The sequence below is a fragment of the Rhipicephalus sanguineus genome, chromosome 3 (genome assembly GCF_013339695.2).
Source record: "Rhipicephalus sanguineus isolate Rsan-2018 chromosome 3, BIME_Rsan_1.4, whole genome shotgun sequence".
Classification (NCBI taxonomy): domain Eukaryota; kingdom Metazoa; phylum Arthropoda; class Arachnida; order Ixodida; family Ixodidae; genus Rhipicephalus; species Rhipicephalus sanguineus.
The window spans coordinates 57784786-57802516 of NC_051178.1; the positions used below are offsets into that span (position 1 = coordinate 57784786).

The 17731-nt window shown below is 45.9% G+C and overlaps 1 protein-coding gene across 1 annotated transcript in view; it reads left to right on the top strand.

Annotated features, from left to right (window-relative positions):
• Positions 1–3734: 3734 nt before the first annotated feature.
• The window catches only part of LOC119386652 (uncharacterized), a 68581-nt gene continuing 54584 nt past the window's right edge, over positions 3735–17731 (top strand). The window contains exon 1 of the mRNA XM_049413206.1: positions 3735–3754. The gene's annotated coding sequence lies outside the window, so the exon portion shown is untranslated. The remainder of the gene's footprint in view (positions 3755–17731) is intronic.

Consider the following 17731-nt stretch of genomic DNA (forward strand, 5'->3'; position numbering starts at 1 on the left):
ACATACGAGAACTCAAATTACACCATCAGTACTATTCTTCACAAAGAACAGATGGATGACGCCGACCTCCTGCGAACACTGCGACGGCGATACATATCTGTATGTCCCCGGCCCGAATACAAAGACTATCCACATAAGGAAGAAACAGACCTGGATGCAGACATCACAAAGGCAGAAGTGAGGGCAGCCCTGCTAGGCATAAGACGAAACACGGCACCGGAAGCAGACGGCATCCATTATGCACTACTACGCAACCTCGATGATAAGGCCATCCATCAACTCACTGACTTCTACAATAACTATTGGAAAGACGGAAGACTTCCTCAGGAATGGCGGCACGCCGATATCATATTAATTCCAAAACCTCGCAAACCTTTGTCCCTTCAAAATCTGAGACCCATATCCCTGACATTGTGTGTCGTAAAACTCTTAGAACACGTTGTTCTACTGGGCCTGCAAGATTACCTCGAGGCGACCAACTTCTTTTCTACCACCCTATTCGGTTAACGCTCTAATCGGTCGACACAGGACGTACTGCTACAACTTAAGGAAGATGTCGTGGATGGCTCAAGAGTGGCTCAAACAAGAGCAATTTTAGCCTTAGATCTTAAGGGGGGCATTTGATAATGTCTCACATGACCTCATTTTAAACAACCTTGCCTCCTCCCGATGTGGCAAACGCACCTACGATTACGTACGAGAGTTTTTATCTTAGCGCACGGCAACCATTGGCCTTGGGGAACTTCGGTCAGTCACTATAAGGCTTTCCGGCAGAGGCACTCCGCAAGGTTCAGTTTTATCACCTACCCTGTTCAACGTGACCGTGACAAAACTGCACCACTACTAGACGAAATTCTGAACGTGCTGCATGCGCTCCACGCCGATGACGTCACAATCTGGGTAAGCAAAGGCTCAGATGGCGCCATTCAAGACGCACTGCAGGCGCTGTCAATGTGGTTCAAGGGTATGCCTTAGCCGGATAACTCACTTGCGCAGCTGAGAAGTCGGAAGTGCTGCTGGCGCTTAAACTCCGAAAAAGAACCGACATATACCGCCAGACGTTACCGTGCATCTGGATGGAAACCTTATTCCAAGGGTAGATAGACTCCGCATATTAGGACTTTATATACAACACAACGGCAAGGCCACATATACCCTCCAACTACTGCGCAAACAAATCACCCAAGTGACTTATATGATTAAGCGCATTACCAACCACCGACATGGACTTCTCGAGAAAGACACTCTCCGATTGATGCAAGCCCTCATCATAAGCAGATTGGCCTACCACATCCCCTACCACAACCTTACTCAAACAGAGACAAACCTGGTGAACACCCTTCACCGCGCGGCATTAAAGGGTTCTCTGGGACTGCCCCATGACGAGTCAACGCAGCTCCTTTTACGACTTGGGGTTCACAACACCCTACGTGAGCTAATTGAAGGACATTGTAACAGCCAAATTGAATGTCTCCAGCGGACAAGACAGGGTTGACTCATTCTCTCTCGGTTGAGATACAGCGTGCCAAACAAACCGCAACAAGAACCGAAACATCTTTCACTTGACATTAGGAGGAAAATTCAAGTAGCCCCCATAACCCGCAATATGCACTCTGATCGACATAAAGGCCGGATATGGGCAAGAGTTCAAGCTCTAATGCGAGTCGTAGGTGACGGTACATCTAACGCACCAGTCCTTTACACTGATGCGGCCAGATATCCACAGAAACGGGCCATGTGTCTGGTCGTAGTGGACCATACGAATTCTGTAACGCTATCGGCTACGCTTAACTCCCTACACAGCGGCACGGCAGAGGAGGCTGCTATCGCCCTTGATATCATACAAGCTTCACAAATACCTGCACCGGACGAACCAATCACCGTGGTTACTGATTCATTGATTCACAAACTGCCTGTCGGAACACAGCGAAAGGAATGGTCACACCGTACACACACCATATCCTGACATCAATACACCCCACTTTGTTACACAGGGGACTTATTGTCTGGACACCTTGACACGCCTCTCTCCATGGCAATGAACGCGCTAATGCGGTAGCTCAAGAGCTTACAAACCGGGTGCCATCGGGAGAGCCGTCCAACCCAGACCATGCACCAACAAAGCCACTAAACTACACTGAAACGCTACATTACCGACAAAGCCTTATGTACTTTCCACCTCCACACAAATCACTCAACCGAGAGGACGCTGTTGCCTGGCGGCAGCTTCAGACTAATTCATTCCCCTGTCTTTACATCCATTCCACACAATATCCCTCATACTGCCCCTATTGTGGAGCGAAGCCCACGATTGATCACTGCACCTGGGGATGTCCACAACCACCGGGCTACCGCCCTGTTCCTTCACCCTCACATTCCTCTTGGGACACTGCGCTGGCCAGCTCAGAGCCGCAGGAGCAGCGTCGGCCGATCCAGCGGGCACGTGGTGTGGTGCGAGCCAATGGGGTCCTGAACTAAGGGCTCCGCCCAACGAGGACGATCCTTTAGGCCTGCATAAATGAGAGTTTTTCTCTCTCTTTCTCACCAGTGACCTATTTCGACAGTTCGTTTCAGTCCGTCACTGACCATACGTACCGTCATCATAGCACGGAAATCACCCACGTCGCCCACATGAAGTCTTTCATTCCCCGTTCAGCCAATCTTGGAGCAGTGGCCATGCTGGAAGCTTCGCAGAGGAGAAAATTAGTGCAAGCACATTTCTTGTACTTCATAGCTCCCACTTGTACATAGTCATCTTGTTCTTTTTGTTCACCTTCAACTGTGGCTCGCACCCACTGTGGGGGATTGGCCAAGGGTTGAGTGGTTTTATATAGTCATCGCCATCCCTATTCTTCTTCTTCGTGTTTTGAGCCGAGGCAGACACTGCGGTATAAGCGTTTCTGCTGGCCATGTCTGCTACGGTCGTCCTGCGTCTTCAAATATTTTGTAAAGCCTATTTTTATTACATTAAAAATAACTATTCAACACACCCGTCAATAACTATTCAACTATACCTATTCGACAGACCCGTCACAATGAAATCTAAGTGCAGAATATACCAGCTTTCAGTAATAATTCTACAACTGAACACATTCTTCTTCTTCGCAAATTTTGGCGGCCAGTTTTGAATAGTGACCTCAGTAATATTTCCATGGACAGACAATTACTCTTCAGTACAATATGTCAACAGTGACCAACGGTGTTTCAATGATTTCTCAATAAATTTTTTTGCGAAGGATTGTCACACATCTCGCCTATAATATCTAGAGCAAACTTATGTAATCGTCGGATAGTACGCTGTCGCTAAAAGCGCCTTAGGCAGGTCACAAAATATGCGAATAGAATAGCTTTTTTCCGATTGCTAGGCTCCGAAGGAAACGTGCGACTGTTTTTTTACAATGTACACTCCGCTCAAGGAACGTATACTGTACTTACACGCGTCATAGCGTTTCGCGTCGTTGCAGTATGGTGTGAGTTACATAGTTGTGCAGGTATTATATTCTCTGCAAGACATGTTCAGTAAGCAAGAGAATAGACGCAACAACGCAACTAAATAAAGAAAAACGTGCGACACGTACTGTGTTACTGGAAATGAAACGCCCCATTGTAGGTAAATACGCTTTCTGAAACAACGCGGAGCGTTTCAATGCTGTAGTATACGACTCGGAGGCACATACATATATGCCTAACAGCCTTCTCGCACAGAATTATTGGAATAGGTAGCTGCTCCAGCGGACTCCTTTTATTTAAGCAGGTAAGCCAGTCACTAATATAGCCGGTCGAACATAACTGCCAATTTCTCGTAAGAACTAATCGTATAATTTTGCTGGATATGATGAAAATTGAATGAGGAGGATGACAAAAGTGAACGTATACGAAATTGCAGGCGCCGCAGCAATAGATGTTCTCGGTACTAGCAGCGGTGTGTGCATCCAACTAGGCTACGATAAGTGCACAGCAAGAGCACAGGAGGTGGCTGCGTATAAATCCTCGATGCTTTAGATCTGTGATCGCACAGGTGCCTTGCCTCCACGCCCTCCGCAGCCGATTCATTGTGCCTTGGCATGGCTCAATCGTCAGGAGTCGGGCATTGCCGACTAAGGTGGGATGGCCGAGGCGGCCGTGATTCTACGGAGCCTGCGAGACATGGTGCTAAGTATAGATGGCAAGAGAAATAGACCCAGTGAATCAGGCCAGGCTGGCTAGTCCGCTCCATTGGCGGCGAGATGTGCACGCAGCAATCTTTTCTGCAACACTCTAAGCGATCCTTGTATCGCTATATTATACTTTCCGCGCGAAATTTTTCAACTCATTTGCTGTCCCTCAGAAGATAGAAGCCGATTCCTTAAGAATACTGCCTCGCATTGTTTATGTAATAATGCTGATGTGCAACATTTCAAGTAGCGATATATTTTGATAGCGGTAGAAAGTGCAAAAAAACAGGAATAAGTGATGGTCATCGCGCAACTAAAGGACGCATCGTCGACGTTTCTCCTGATAAATCATGGCGCTTACCTATAACGCAGTTCTGAATTATCCAAGTTAGCGAAGACATCCCTTACAAAAATGGATTTAGACAGTCTATAGAGTGTCTGTAGACTTCTTGTAGTCGAGTTCGCCTTTATGTAGTTTTAGTATTTTGCCTAAAGAAAATCCTTTGACAATTTATAGACAAAAGTTTATAAATGCGTGTCATCTTTTGTCTAATTGCGTTCTATAGATTGTCTATAAACAAAAGTTTTAAAAAGCGTATGGTTCTTTTTTTCTATTGTTAGTCTATATACAATCTATAGACAAAAGTTAAGTTGATGAAGTTTGTGTTTTGTCTAATCCCAGTGTATAGATAGTCTACTCGTATATACAAAGGTTGATAAATTGGTGTTATTTCCTATTGTCAAATCCCAGTCTATAGACTGTCTAAAGACAGAAGCTAAAGTGGAGTTATTTAATTTTTTGCTGAAAATAAGGTTTTTCATTGAAGTTTTATCAGACGTGTGTACTTTATGCAATTTTGCTACCTTTTTGTTTATATAACATCTAAGCATGCAATCCTTATTGCCCCATTGGGCCCTAGCTGTAAGGTATGTTAAAAAAGAACTAAGGGGGCTCATTAATTAATTGAACCACAATGTGAAATTGAGCAGGAATGCGTTTTTGTATATCTCATTAACACATTCTGGCGCACATGGCACATATATATTTCCCCTCGTAACTCGCATGCTCACATTAGAACTAAAGATGTTTCCAGTAAGTATGTCGCACTCTATGGCTCACCGACTCGACGTACTGCAAGGACTGTGTGGTTCTTTCCGCCTTTCTTGCTACAATGCAAAGGGCAATGTATTTCGTCGAACACTGGAAATCGCAGCTTTGAAGCGGGACGATGGGCAAACAGTGAACAGAGTACAACAGCTCTTTTTCAAGACACAAATAGCAGGGCCCACTGTAGTGCTTTCATTTTTGTTACTATTCAATATACAGTATTTCGCCATTCTTTTCATATAAGAAGCACTGTGCCCAGAAACCAATTTTGTTAAAAATATTTTGCGCATTAGCTGTGGCCCTTTCGCTAGCTCATTATATTTTTTCATTTTCGCGACATTTTCAGAAGGTAATATGTTAATTAAGATGTTCTTCAACAAATATGCATTTTTCTATTTTCATTACGACGACGTGCAATGTAATATTGAATCGTGTTTCAGTAAGAAATTTCAAGTACACTTGCTGTCAAAGGCTCAAGTTTTCCACATGCTTGTGATCATACACACAGACACGGCCGTGAGGGCAACAGCTGTTACAGATAGTAGTAAAAACGGACCGTTCGTTACATATCCTGTACACGAATGGTCCACGAACGGTATGTTTAAACAGCAAGCACTGGAAATACAATTGAAGAATCGCTCAGAAGCGGCCTCCCCACTAAGAAGTTGCTTTTTCGTTCAGGCACTGCCGTGAAGGCCAAACCCCATATACGCGAAAATGCACGCGACAGCGACGAGCGACGCGACGTAGATCGTCTTCGCGCAAGCGGTCGCTTGGATGAGCAAACCCCATTCACGCGACGCCCTCGGCGAGCGATCTCCACTGTTGCTGGCATATGAGGGCGTTTACTCGTACCAAAAGTAGCCCATTCTCAGCGGTATGCAATGTAAAATACGATGTTTTGTTGTATAACGGTACATGTTTATCATTGTCTTGCAGCATTTTTTTGGATCCCATCACTGCTGCTACGTGCTGCCAAGCCGCGTCACAGACGGCGCAGGTCCCAGCGTTCGCGTTCAGCAACGTCAACATTGCGCTCGTCGCCGTTGGTCATGTTGATGAACGTTGTTGATGTGCGTCGATAAGAAAGTGGCGGCAATCAGCAATACGTCACTGATGCATCTTATTCCGGTGTTTTGCTATTGGCTGCTTGAGCACAGCACTTCCGGGCGACGAGCGACGGACATGCGACGGATTCCAAATCTGAAAAACCGAGCGATCGCGCGAAATCGACTACGCAACACGTCGCGCGAACGGCTCGTTTCGTCGCTCATAGCATCGCTCGTCGCTGTCGCGTGAATTTTTGCGCATATGGGGTTGTTTCGCCTTGAATCGTGAAGGCGCGCGAGCGAACACGATAAGGAAGGGGAGAAAAGCGAGAACCGGTGCGGCAAATGAACGGAAGAGACGGAAGAGGGCGCGCAGCTGCAACTCAGTTTCAAATCGCTCGCTGAGCGAGCAGAGCGAGAGCCAATCATTTCAAACCAGGGGGCGCGCAGGCGCACTGACGTTTAAGCCGTTCAGGCAGTTGAGCCAGGTTGAGCCATTTGAGGGTCGTTGTAAAATAAGTTCTCCCAGCGCAGTGTGTAATGTCGAAATAAGTTCGTTGCGCGCGTGTATTTTTACCGCGTTGAATAATATTACGTGCCAATATCGTCGCTGGAAGTCGTGGAATGGACACGTACTTACACGGCGTGTCGGGACGGACGCATCGTTGTTTGACATGGAATCGTTGACGGCCATGTGTTGTCGTAGCCCCAACGAGCGCGATGTTTTGAACAAGATCACAAGCGCGCGCCTTTTGACGAGACTGTCGCCACAGCGAATATCGCTCTTCGGTGAGTTCAAGAACGTTGCCAAATCGCGTGACTGTGCATGACGACTTTGTGTAGGTAAGATTGCCCGAGCGGCGAGCTGCCATAATAGAGATGGTGTGCAAGAGGAAGTGTTTGATACGAAAGTATGCCTTGTACTAGTGTCTCTGCCTTCTGTGGTGTTCGTTATACGCTTCCGCGGAGCCGTTGCCGTGTGCGTCGATTAGAGCTAAAAACAGCCTGAAGAATACGCGTTGCATTGCGCGATGCTATGCTTGTATTATGCAGGCCTTGTGTTGTTTCGCCCTTCTTCCTTGACTGTATGCAATGCGGCATCCTTGCATGAAATGACGTGCACATGCCTTGTCACTATAAAATTGAGTCTGCTTTTAAACATTACTGGTCGCCCCGTACCCTTTCTGTGGTGGAAATGCAACAGACGTTATCGTTCAATAAGCATAGTTACCCGCCATGGTGGTCTAAATATATAGTTGTTAATGTGCTCGACTGCTGACCCACAGGTCGCGGAGATCGAATCCCGGCCGCGGCGGTCGCTTTGCTTGAGGGCTCGCGAAGTGCTTGAGGCCCCTGTTCTTAGATTTAGGTGCCCGCATAAAGAACCCCGGGTGGTCAAAATTTCTGGAGCCCTCCAGTACGGCGTCGCTCATATTCGTGGTTTTTGGATGTTAAACCCCATCAATTATTGTTATAAGCATGGTTATAGTTAACTAACGTGCAAATCAACTTTATAAAAGTAGACGGGTGTGCAGATAGAGAGACACATGTACACACACGGCGCGGTCATGCATACGCCATGCTGCTCAGAGGCTATGTGTTTGTAGCTGCGTCGCCGTCTACGGTGCTGCGCTCGTTTTTGCAAAGAATGTACGTAATTGTTCCATATTAAATATTTTAGTCTGTCTCTCGCAGATCGTAGCTCTTGGGTGTGTACAGACACAACCAAATCAATCGATTAGCCAAGGGAATGCATAGCGGACTTTAATTGTTGGCTTTAACTGTAGTGTAGTAATAATGGCATAAATTGAAATGGAATAAAGTGAACGGAAAATCGCCCTTTGCGTTGATGGTATCTAAACGCCCGATGCTCAGCCGATTGAGCTACGACGGAAAGCGCTTCGCCGTACGCTTTGCTGGGCATTTATGTATGTGTAGTCCCTTGGAGTGTTAGCCAGTGCCACTCGTACTCAAGGCGGTGAGTGTGGAACACTCTTCTTTGCCAGAGTTTGTCACGTGGCACGCGATCTTTCCATGAGGCGGCAGCTGACCGATAAAACGTCGCATGCGAACTTGAGGCATAAGTCAGCCGGGGCAAGCACTTCGCGGTGAATGAAAGAAAAAAAGGGGATTTTTAGAGGGCCTCGTTTCTTTTTTATACACAACCAAAACGATCGAAAAGATCCCCTTCTTTCGTAGATTCAGCGAGGGCGTCGCCCCGGTAGACTTAAAGCATCAAGTTAGCGTGCGAGGGTTTATTGGTCAGCTGTATGTGGTGCTAAGACCCCGCCGCGGTGGTCTAGCGGTTATGGCGCTCGACTGCTGATCCAAAGGTCGCGGGATCGAATCTCGGCCGCGGCGGCTGCATTTTCGATGGAGGCGAAAATGTTTGAGGCCCGTGTACTTAGATTTAGGTGCACGTTAATGAATCCCAGGTGGTCCAAATTTCCGGAGCCCTCCAGTACGGCGTCTCTCATAATCATATCGTGGTTTTGGGACGTTAAACCCCAGATATTATTATTATTATGTGGTGCTAAGATCAAGTGCCACGTGATGCCCTCTGTCAAAAATGAATGTTCCAAACTCGCCACCTGGGCTACGTGCGGTGCTGGCTGAGACTCCTAGGGATAACAAATACATAAGTACCCAACGAAGTAAACGGGGAAGCGCCAGACGTGTAACTAGAAGGTTGTGGATTCAGATCCCACCGACGGAAAGGGTGAGTTTTCGTCCACTGTAATCAATTTCAACGTACGCCATTATTACTACACTACAATTAAAGGGACACTAAATAGAAACAATGAATCGGTTTAGATCGATAAATTGGGCTCTGAGAACTCTAATGTCGTTAATTTCGCCACCATAGGTTTATTAATAGAGGAGAAAACCAACGTCAAAGTTTCATTTTTAAATTTCGCGCCGAAATCTTCCTGCGTGACGTCACTGATTTCAAAGTGTATTTATCTTATTTTGGCGTCATTTGCTCAATAAAATTACCCCAAACTTGGTATGTCAAGTCTCTGGCCCCCTCAGAGGACAATGTACTTCATTTTTACCGATTAGGAACTACGTAGTCCCTAGTAGGCGCCGTCAAAACATGTAACGTCACGGCGAATGGTGTGGAAACTTCAAGGTGGCGTCGCCACCCACATTTTGTTTTTGCGTATTTTCATGCTTACTAAGCATCTTATCGCAGCAAGCGTGGTGGTTTTGGTATCGTGAAAGAGTAATTTACTAATATGAGAAAAATCGTTTTGCTCTTCAGTGCCCCTTTAAAGACGACAATTAATGTCCGCTATGCTTTCCCTGGCTTAATTGTCTGTTCGATTAATTCGGTTGTGTCTAACAAAGAAACGAGGCCCTCTAAAAAATTCCCATTCGCTCGTTCATTAGGTTTGTACACGAGGCTCTCTGTAAGGCAATTTATTTGTCTCAAACACGTTTTGAACTGGTAGTAACAGTAAGTACACACATACAACTACAAACTTAATTCATTCGAAGTAGCACACCACGTATATGTAAATTATCGTTGGTGGATGTGAGCTTCAGTTCAATTAAACTTGTTAAGCGAGTGCATGCTCTCCTTGTTGCTGTATCTGTGTGAGAAAAACTGGGGCAAATATTGGTCCTGCCACTCCATATTTTCATTGTTTGATGAACCATAAATTGTCTGTCTAGTAAAAGTTCTATTAACAGAGAAGTAGCTTCGTTACATTGTATGCAAAAATGGGTCTGCATTAGTTTTTCGCGCATGCTTTGTCGCAAGTTTTTATATTTTTGTATCTTTTTCTGATTAAAGCTCTGTTGTAAGTCAGCGCTTGTGCTTGTCATTCTTTTCTGTGTGCTTTGCCTCGTTTTCTTTTCCAGAATTTATTGGGATACATTTATACATCAATAATCTACAGGAACTGCCTCTAGGCAATCTGTAGACCACAGTATATTTGTGAGGTAATAAGTCCGTAGACACTCTATATACTGGGTCATAGGAATAGCCTATGGATAATCTACAGACATTTGTCTGTGGATATTTTATAGACAAAAGTAAACCAAAGTAGATTTATATGAGCCTATAGACTTTTGTTTATAGACATTCTGCAGACATCGGTTTAAACGCATGAATTTTCATTAATCTACAGACCTGCTATAGCCAATCTATAGACTTAGACTTTCTTGTAGACTGGTCTATAAAAACGAGTGTGGCCACTATTCCATAGACTGTCTATAGACCAGTCTAAAGAATTCAGCTATCGAACGTCAATTGATTTTATAGACAGATGTCTACAAACTTTATATGGACTATCTAAACATATTTTTGTAAGGGATGAGCAAGTTTTGAGACCTCCCGAAATCTGCAGGAGCCATACAGCGAACGTGGTGCTATGTGCAGTGTACTAGTTTCGACCAACACAACACCAAGAAACCAGTGACTGGTTGATGTTCCATGCAAGGGTTATACGTTTTATCCATTTCGTCTCGTTTCCCGCTCTGTATACTTCATCGTTACAGGCTTCCGTAGGAGACCTTAAAAATGCACATGCGCAGGTACCTTCGAGCCAGGGATAAAAGCGATAAACAATTAATACTATTATCATCGACTGCTAAACACAACGTTGGATTTCTCGTATTCGACAGAAATGACAAAAATGCATAAAAGAACCATTGGTGACAATTTTTTTTAATCCGACAAAGAAAATTGCGCTATAGGTTCATTTGGGGAAGCCGTTGTGACGAGCTCAGTGGTACAATCTTCAGTACCAAGGAGTGTTTGAATTTGGCAAAAAAGCAGGGTACACCAAGGTTTCCATTCTAGCGATACCTAAATGGGGTCTCCACCGTGACGTTCATCTCAACAGCGCAACGTCACGTGTTCTGACTGACGACGACGGAGATAATAAAAAGTTTCTGCTCAATATTTAAAAGTATAAAATTCCATGAGAACAGTTAAGTGCTCAAAATTTGTCTCCCTCGCCCGTGGAAAGTGTAGGCGCATTTTGTTACGCTGGCGCCTTGGTTTCGTCGAAATGCAAGTGGCTTTTTATGCATTAGCCTTGTCATACCGAGATCTGCACATTAAAACGCATATACAATGCTAAATGTATTGTAGGAAGCTTTCGTAGTTAGGATAACGTTCAACAATGGCCTTTGTTCGCAAGCGACGCTGCCGAATACGGAGCTGTTAAAGCCGCGAGGTAGCAAGATATTGCTACTTTCATCAGGACACAAAGAGAAGCGGTTGATGTTCTTAATACCGCGAGAATACAGACGAAGGCCAATGAAGTTGCATACGTTTGAGTCGTTGCTTCAAACTAATTCAGGCGCCTGTGTGCTTCCACACGCCATCCGCATGTCCATTTCGCTTGGTCTGCCTGTTAACTTGGTCGCAGCACCATTACACTAACTTGCCACCCAGCTCCTAGTGCCAACATTCCGAACTTGCAACAATTTGATGATGCGGCACGTTTTCTACTGTGAAATGTCTTTCTTTTTATTTCAGCTGATATTGAGAAATATCTTTCCTTTTTTCACGGCTTTCTGATTATATATAGGAGTCAAACTCACAAAGCTTCGCTTTATGCACCATATACTAAGCTACGACATCCCGTTACAATATATGTGCGCGATAATAATTGTTGTCATTTCACTTATTTGGAACTGTGCAGAGCGACGGGAAAATTGCGGAAGCTGATGAAAGCTAAAGAAAAGAAAAAAAACACAGTCGAACTCGACTATCTCGAACTCGGGTAAATTCAATTATTCTTTATATCACAATACGTGCGATCACTGCAACGCTTTAACGTCAATGCATTGGAGAATTTGCGGCTACATCGAACACAAATAACCGGAATATTTGATATATCGAATATGATGTAGCAGGGGCGTAGCCCAAGGGGGGGGGTAGGGAGGGGGGCCTTAACCCCCCCCCCCCGGAAATTTTCAATTTTGCTTGCGTATATATACACGCACACATACCAACACACGCACGAACATACAAGAAGTGTGGTTGAACCCCCCCTACCCCGAAGAAAGGCCCCCACCTGCTTGAAGGGAATCGGTGAGAAAATGCGAATGCATTTCTTGCGCCGGGAGTACACGGCGTAGTAATTTTATTGGCGTAAAACTGGACACATCGACGCGCTCAAGTGTCTCCCTTTTGGGCGCCTCTTTCAACGAACGCTTCCAACGTGCGTTCGTAATCACCTGAGGGATGTTGCCACCACCATCAATGCAGCACAAACGCGTTTACAACGCGCTGTTTTCAGGCTGTGCCAAAGCAGCACAAACGCTACAAACGCGTTTCAAACGCACTGCATTGAGGCGGTGGCGCAGGGAGGAGAGAGACCTAACGGCGAGAGCAGGAGCGGCGAAGCACTGCACCTACCCTCTTCTACACTCTCTCCACGCACGCAGGAGCTCCGCCGAGCTCCCACGATGCGAGCGCCCTCACACGCCAGAGCGCGCTCCTCCTCTCCACTCACTCTCCGCTACTGCGCCCGCACCACCTGCTCCAGTTGCTAGGGGCGAGGATAAGCGCGCGCGCCCGCAGCTGTTGCTATGGGAAAGGGAGTGAGAGCGGAGAGGCGCGCGGACAACGCCGGATGCCTTGCATAGCCCTACTAAGAAATGCATTCGCATTGAAAAAATATGTGGCTACGCCCCTGTGAGGTAGCATGAAACGCCCCAAAAAGGTTGGCCTTTCCTCAGAAACGTTTGGATTTTCCTCACGGAAGGGGACTTTCCTGCATTGATTTGGAAGAGCTTGTGGTGTAATTAGGAGGGCACCACACGGAGCGAGTAGAAACTACCTTGTGCCATCGTGCGCTTTTGCCCAAGATTCCTCGTCGTTTCGCCGCCGGTCGCCGGGATCGCCGTTAAATTCAACCTCCTCTAATCGTCTCCAAACGCGACGAAACCTCGTCGAATCGCAGAATAAATCGTTTCTGAAGGGTAGAAGCTGCGCTCCTTTTGTTGGCGCTATGGTTGCCGGGAAACGCGATAGCCCGCTGTTCTCCGCAACGCTGGCCATTATCAACACAGTCGAACATAGAGAAAAGAAGTCAGACGTCGCCGCTGGGTACAACATCCCAAGAAGCACGCTGAGTATGATATTGAAAAACAAGTCCTTCATCACTAGACGCTTCCGGCACCCAACGTGTACGTACAGCTGCGTATGAAGATTTTGACTTTCTATTTTCACCGATACTGTATTTTTAGGGGCGAAGCTCCTTAAGGCGGCACCCGTTTGTCCCTTGTAGTCGTAGTCGTAGTAGTTGTAGTGCGTAACAAGTCTTACGCTTTGACCTCCAAGGTGGTGCCGGTGGGAGATTTTTCCTGTGCGTTGTTGAACAATAAAAAATTCGCAGCGTGCGCGTTAACTAAAAGCCGAATTCTTCTGTCTTTCATTCCCCATTAGCAGCCATTGGCATGTTCCATTAGGAAACGTTAGTAGAAGTAGAAGTGTAAGTGTTAGCTAAAAGCCGACTTCTGTCTCTCATTCCCATTAGCAGCCATTGTTTACCTCCAAGGTAGTGCCTGGCGAGATTGTTCCTGTGCGTGATTAAACAATAAAAATTTTGTTCAAAACGCCGTTGATTGATGAAATAAACCAACGAAAGACGCCAGATGTTTTCTAAAAGCAAAACGAAAGAACGCCAGATGTTTCTAAAGCAAAACGAAAAGACGCCAGCTGCTTAACGAAATACGCCAGATGTTTTCTAAAGCAATGGTTTTCTAAACAATGAAAATTCACAGCGTACATGTAAAATTAAAGTGAGCTGCAAGTCGTCATACCTCATCGAACCTTTAGTATAAACGCGCCCGATCTCACGTCGGTGATGATGTACTGGGCAGAATTCACGGAAGGTTCACGGTTTACCGATGAACCTCCGCAGCTTCGCCCACTCATCATCATTCACTCCGTGGATATGCTGTGATTTTTTTTTCTTATGCCCTGCTTCTGCATTACCCTGCAGCCCCAACTAGAAAGCGCGGTAAAATACAAAATTAAAAATCACAGCATATCCACGCAGTGAATGATGATGAGTGGGCGAAGCTGCTGAGGTTCATCGGTAAACCGTGAATCTTCCGTGAATTCTGCCCAGTACATCATCACCGACGTGAGATCGGGCGCGTTTATACTAAAGGTTCGATGAGTTATGACGACTTGCAGCTCACTCTATTTTACATGTACGCTGTGAATTTTCATTGTTTAGAAAACCATTGCTTTAGAAAGCATCTGGCGTCTTTCGTTAAGCAGCTGGCGTCTTTTCGTTTTGCTTTAGAAACATCTGGCGTTCTTTCGTTTTGCTTTTAGAAAACATCTGGCGTCTTTCGTTGGTTTATTTCATCAATCAACGGCGTTTTGAACAAAATTTTTATTGTTTAATCACGCACAGGAGAAATGTCACCGGGCACTACCTTGGAGGTAAACAATGGCTGCTAATGGGAATGAGACACAGAAGAAGTCGGCTTTTAGCTAACACTTACACTTCTACTTCTACTAACGTTTCCTACTGGAACATGCCAATGGCTGCTAATGGGGAATGAAAGACAGAAGAATTCGACTTTTAGTTAACGCGCGCGCTGCGAATTCTTTATTGTTCAACAACGCACAGGAAAAATCTCCCACCGGCACCACCTTGGAGGTCAAGATCTGGTACTAGCGTTACGACTGGTTACGCACTACTACGAGGGACGAACGGGTGCCGCCTTAAGGAGCTTCGCCCCAAAAACAAAAGAAAATATCCCCGTGTAGCCGTGTTCTTTACATTATCGTGAAGCAGTGCCGTGAAACGAACACGCACACCGAAATCTGCAACGTAAATACTATAATTTTGTTAAAAGTTGTACATCGAATTATTCGATATGCCGAACTAATTTCCATTATTTTTACCAGTTCGATATATGCGCGTTCGATTGCAGTTATACCGTAGCCTGGCAGCATACGAAGCGTCCTGTGTCCAGATTGTGCTATCATTGTCAACCGCTTTTCGCTTGATCTAAGCATCCTGTCCTGGACGTCTGATCCAACGCTGACAAGCTGTAGCAGGCGTCCGGAGTTCGGCGACGGCCACGCGCTTGCGTTGTTTAATATTTACGATTCAAAAAATAAATTAAACTACAGCCATTGCAAATTCAAGGAATGATAACGACGCTGTTTGCCAAGTGTATGCGAACTCCAGGCCGGAGACACCGTAACTGTAAAGACGCGTTTAAAATAGAGCATGCGCGCATCTGTCATTAAGTCATCTTCCCCCACTGTCACTGGTGTAAATTCTGTCACGAAGTTCACTGAGTTACAAATAAACCGGTAAGCTAGAGTACAATACATACAATTCATGAAGATGCTTCTAGAACGCTCTGAAGTTGGACATAAAGCGTTGCGCTTAGTGCAGCATTCCTAATACCAAACAAATGTGCGGCTTTCAGGCTACGGAACGGTCGTTGATCTTTAAAAGGCTGCAGCTACTGGAAGGCATGTTCGCCTGAGGTGACAAGGCTCCGGCCGCAGCGGCCGCATTTGGATGAGGCCGAAATGCGAACATGCGAACAGGCGCATGGTAAACTCTTCAATAGACCCCGCACATTGGTATTATCTTGCCATGCTGCTGGCTCTGTTCTTATTATTTAAGTTGACTTGTGTTTCTTAATCCTTTTCATACAGTCATCGTATTCAGACCGACTTATGGTCGGTCTGAATCGCCAAAGACTACACTCCAACTATAGTAGTAATAAGGATCAAATGCGATTTTCTATTGACAGCATGCGGAGTAAAATACGACCAAGTCTATTTGTTATGTTTCTTTTTCTTAATATTTGCTTATTATTAATCGTAACGTTGCTTTTTCACTCTCACGTTCTGGACGAGGTAGCGTAAGCGTCATTCTAGTGAAAACGAGTATGTAGACAAAGAGAGAAACAACGCGTTAGTAAGCTGTTGTTGCAAGCTTGAAAAATCCTGAAACCGAGTTTCCGTATGCGCGCCAGCTACATTGGACCAGGGGCGTAGGCAGAAATTTTTTTCGGGGCGGGGGGACACTCCTTGATTTGCAGTGGGGGCCGGGCAGGCAGATGTGTTCAAGTGCCACTTTGGGCTCTGTATGCTATAGCGAAAGAAAAATTACAGCATATCCACGAGTGAATGATCAAGAGCTTGGGCGAAGCTCTTGAAGCAATCATGGTCTCGGGATCCGCTTCTCGTTGAGCCCGTTTCGCAGCGGCGTCCTTGGCGCCCACCGTCACGGGATTCGCCTGCCTGCGTCAAGCGAGTGCCCGCCGCTGCGCATCGTCCATGCTCCACCAACGATCCGACACGTACGGCGACGATCCAGAGGCATGAGAGAGGCGCTCGCTCCCCGCGAATCCCCGCGCAGCCCGCGCAGCAGCCAATCGGAGAGCAGCGGCACTTCTAGCGCCATCTAGTGTCGATTCACACAAGCGCCATATTGCACACAATTCTATTGGACCAACGCCATCTAGGAAATGAGAAGAAATGGTCATGACGACACAGATTGTGTACAGCGCCATCTAGAATATTGTCCCTGAACTGCAGTTTGTATGTACTTCTATGAGACAGCGCCATCTATTGCATTATACGGGAGATACTGCCGTTTACGCCGGTAACGCCGGACAACGGAGACGTGAAAAGGTTAGACTAAGAGAAGCTACGCCCCTAAAAATCGGAGGGGGGACGGCGGGCCCGGTGTGCTCCCCCCCCCCCTGGCTGAGCCACTGCATTGGGCGTCCGGTTCACTATCGGCGAGCTCCGTCCTTATGATTCCGAGATTCAAGAGATGACACGCCGACTGACGCCAAAACTTTGTGCTTCAGAAGTGGCAGCTCTTCTGTACGACATTCAAGCATACCGCATGCTGCTGCGCACACACAAATCAACCTCTTCTGCGACCATAAGCAAAGAGTTCTATAGCTAAGTGGGCGAAAAGGAAAACGACAAAGAAGGTGGTTGTGTTTCTAGAAAGTAGAAAAAAAAACAAGATGTAAAGGAAGCGCTCTGTGTGCTTTTTTATTTTCACTTAATTTCTTTTGCAGTATTTACCAATAATCTGGATAGCAGCAACCAGCAAACACAAAGTGCCATAACAGCGAACTTTTTCTGACTGTAGGCTTGAAGCTACCGCGGCAAGAGCAACGCAAAGCGAGCAGAACTTGTAGCTCCATGGTGGCACCACTGAAGAGTCAAGAGCTAATTTAAAGGTTACCACATTTATGGCAGAATGCAGTGGTGTGTTAATTGAAGTTTTGCACATCACTACGTTGGAATTGATGTTACCACAATCAGATGTGACGGCGAGTTGAGAAACAAAAGAACGAAAGGACTGGTGAATTTTTAAAGCTGATTGGAACTATCACCGCGAATTCATGGCAGAATCAATCTGCAACCATTCAGCTTAAAACCCATAGGT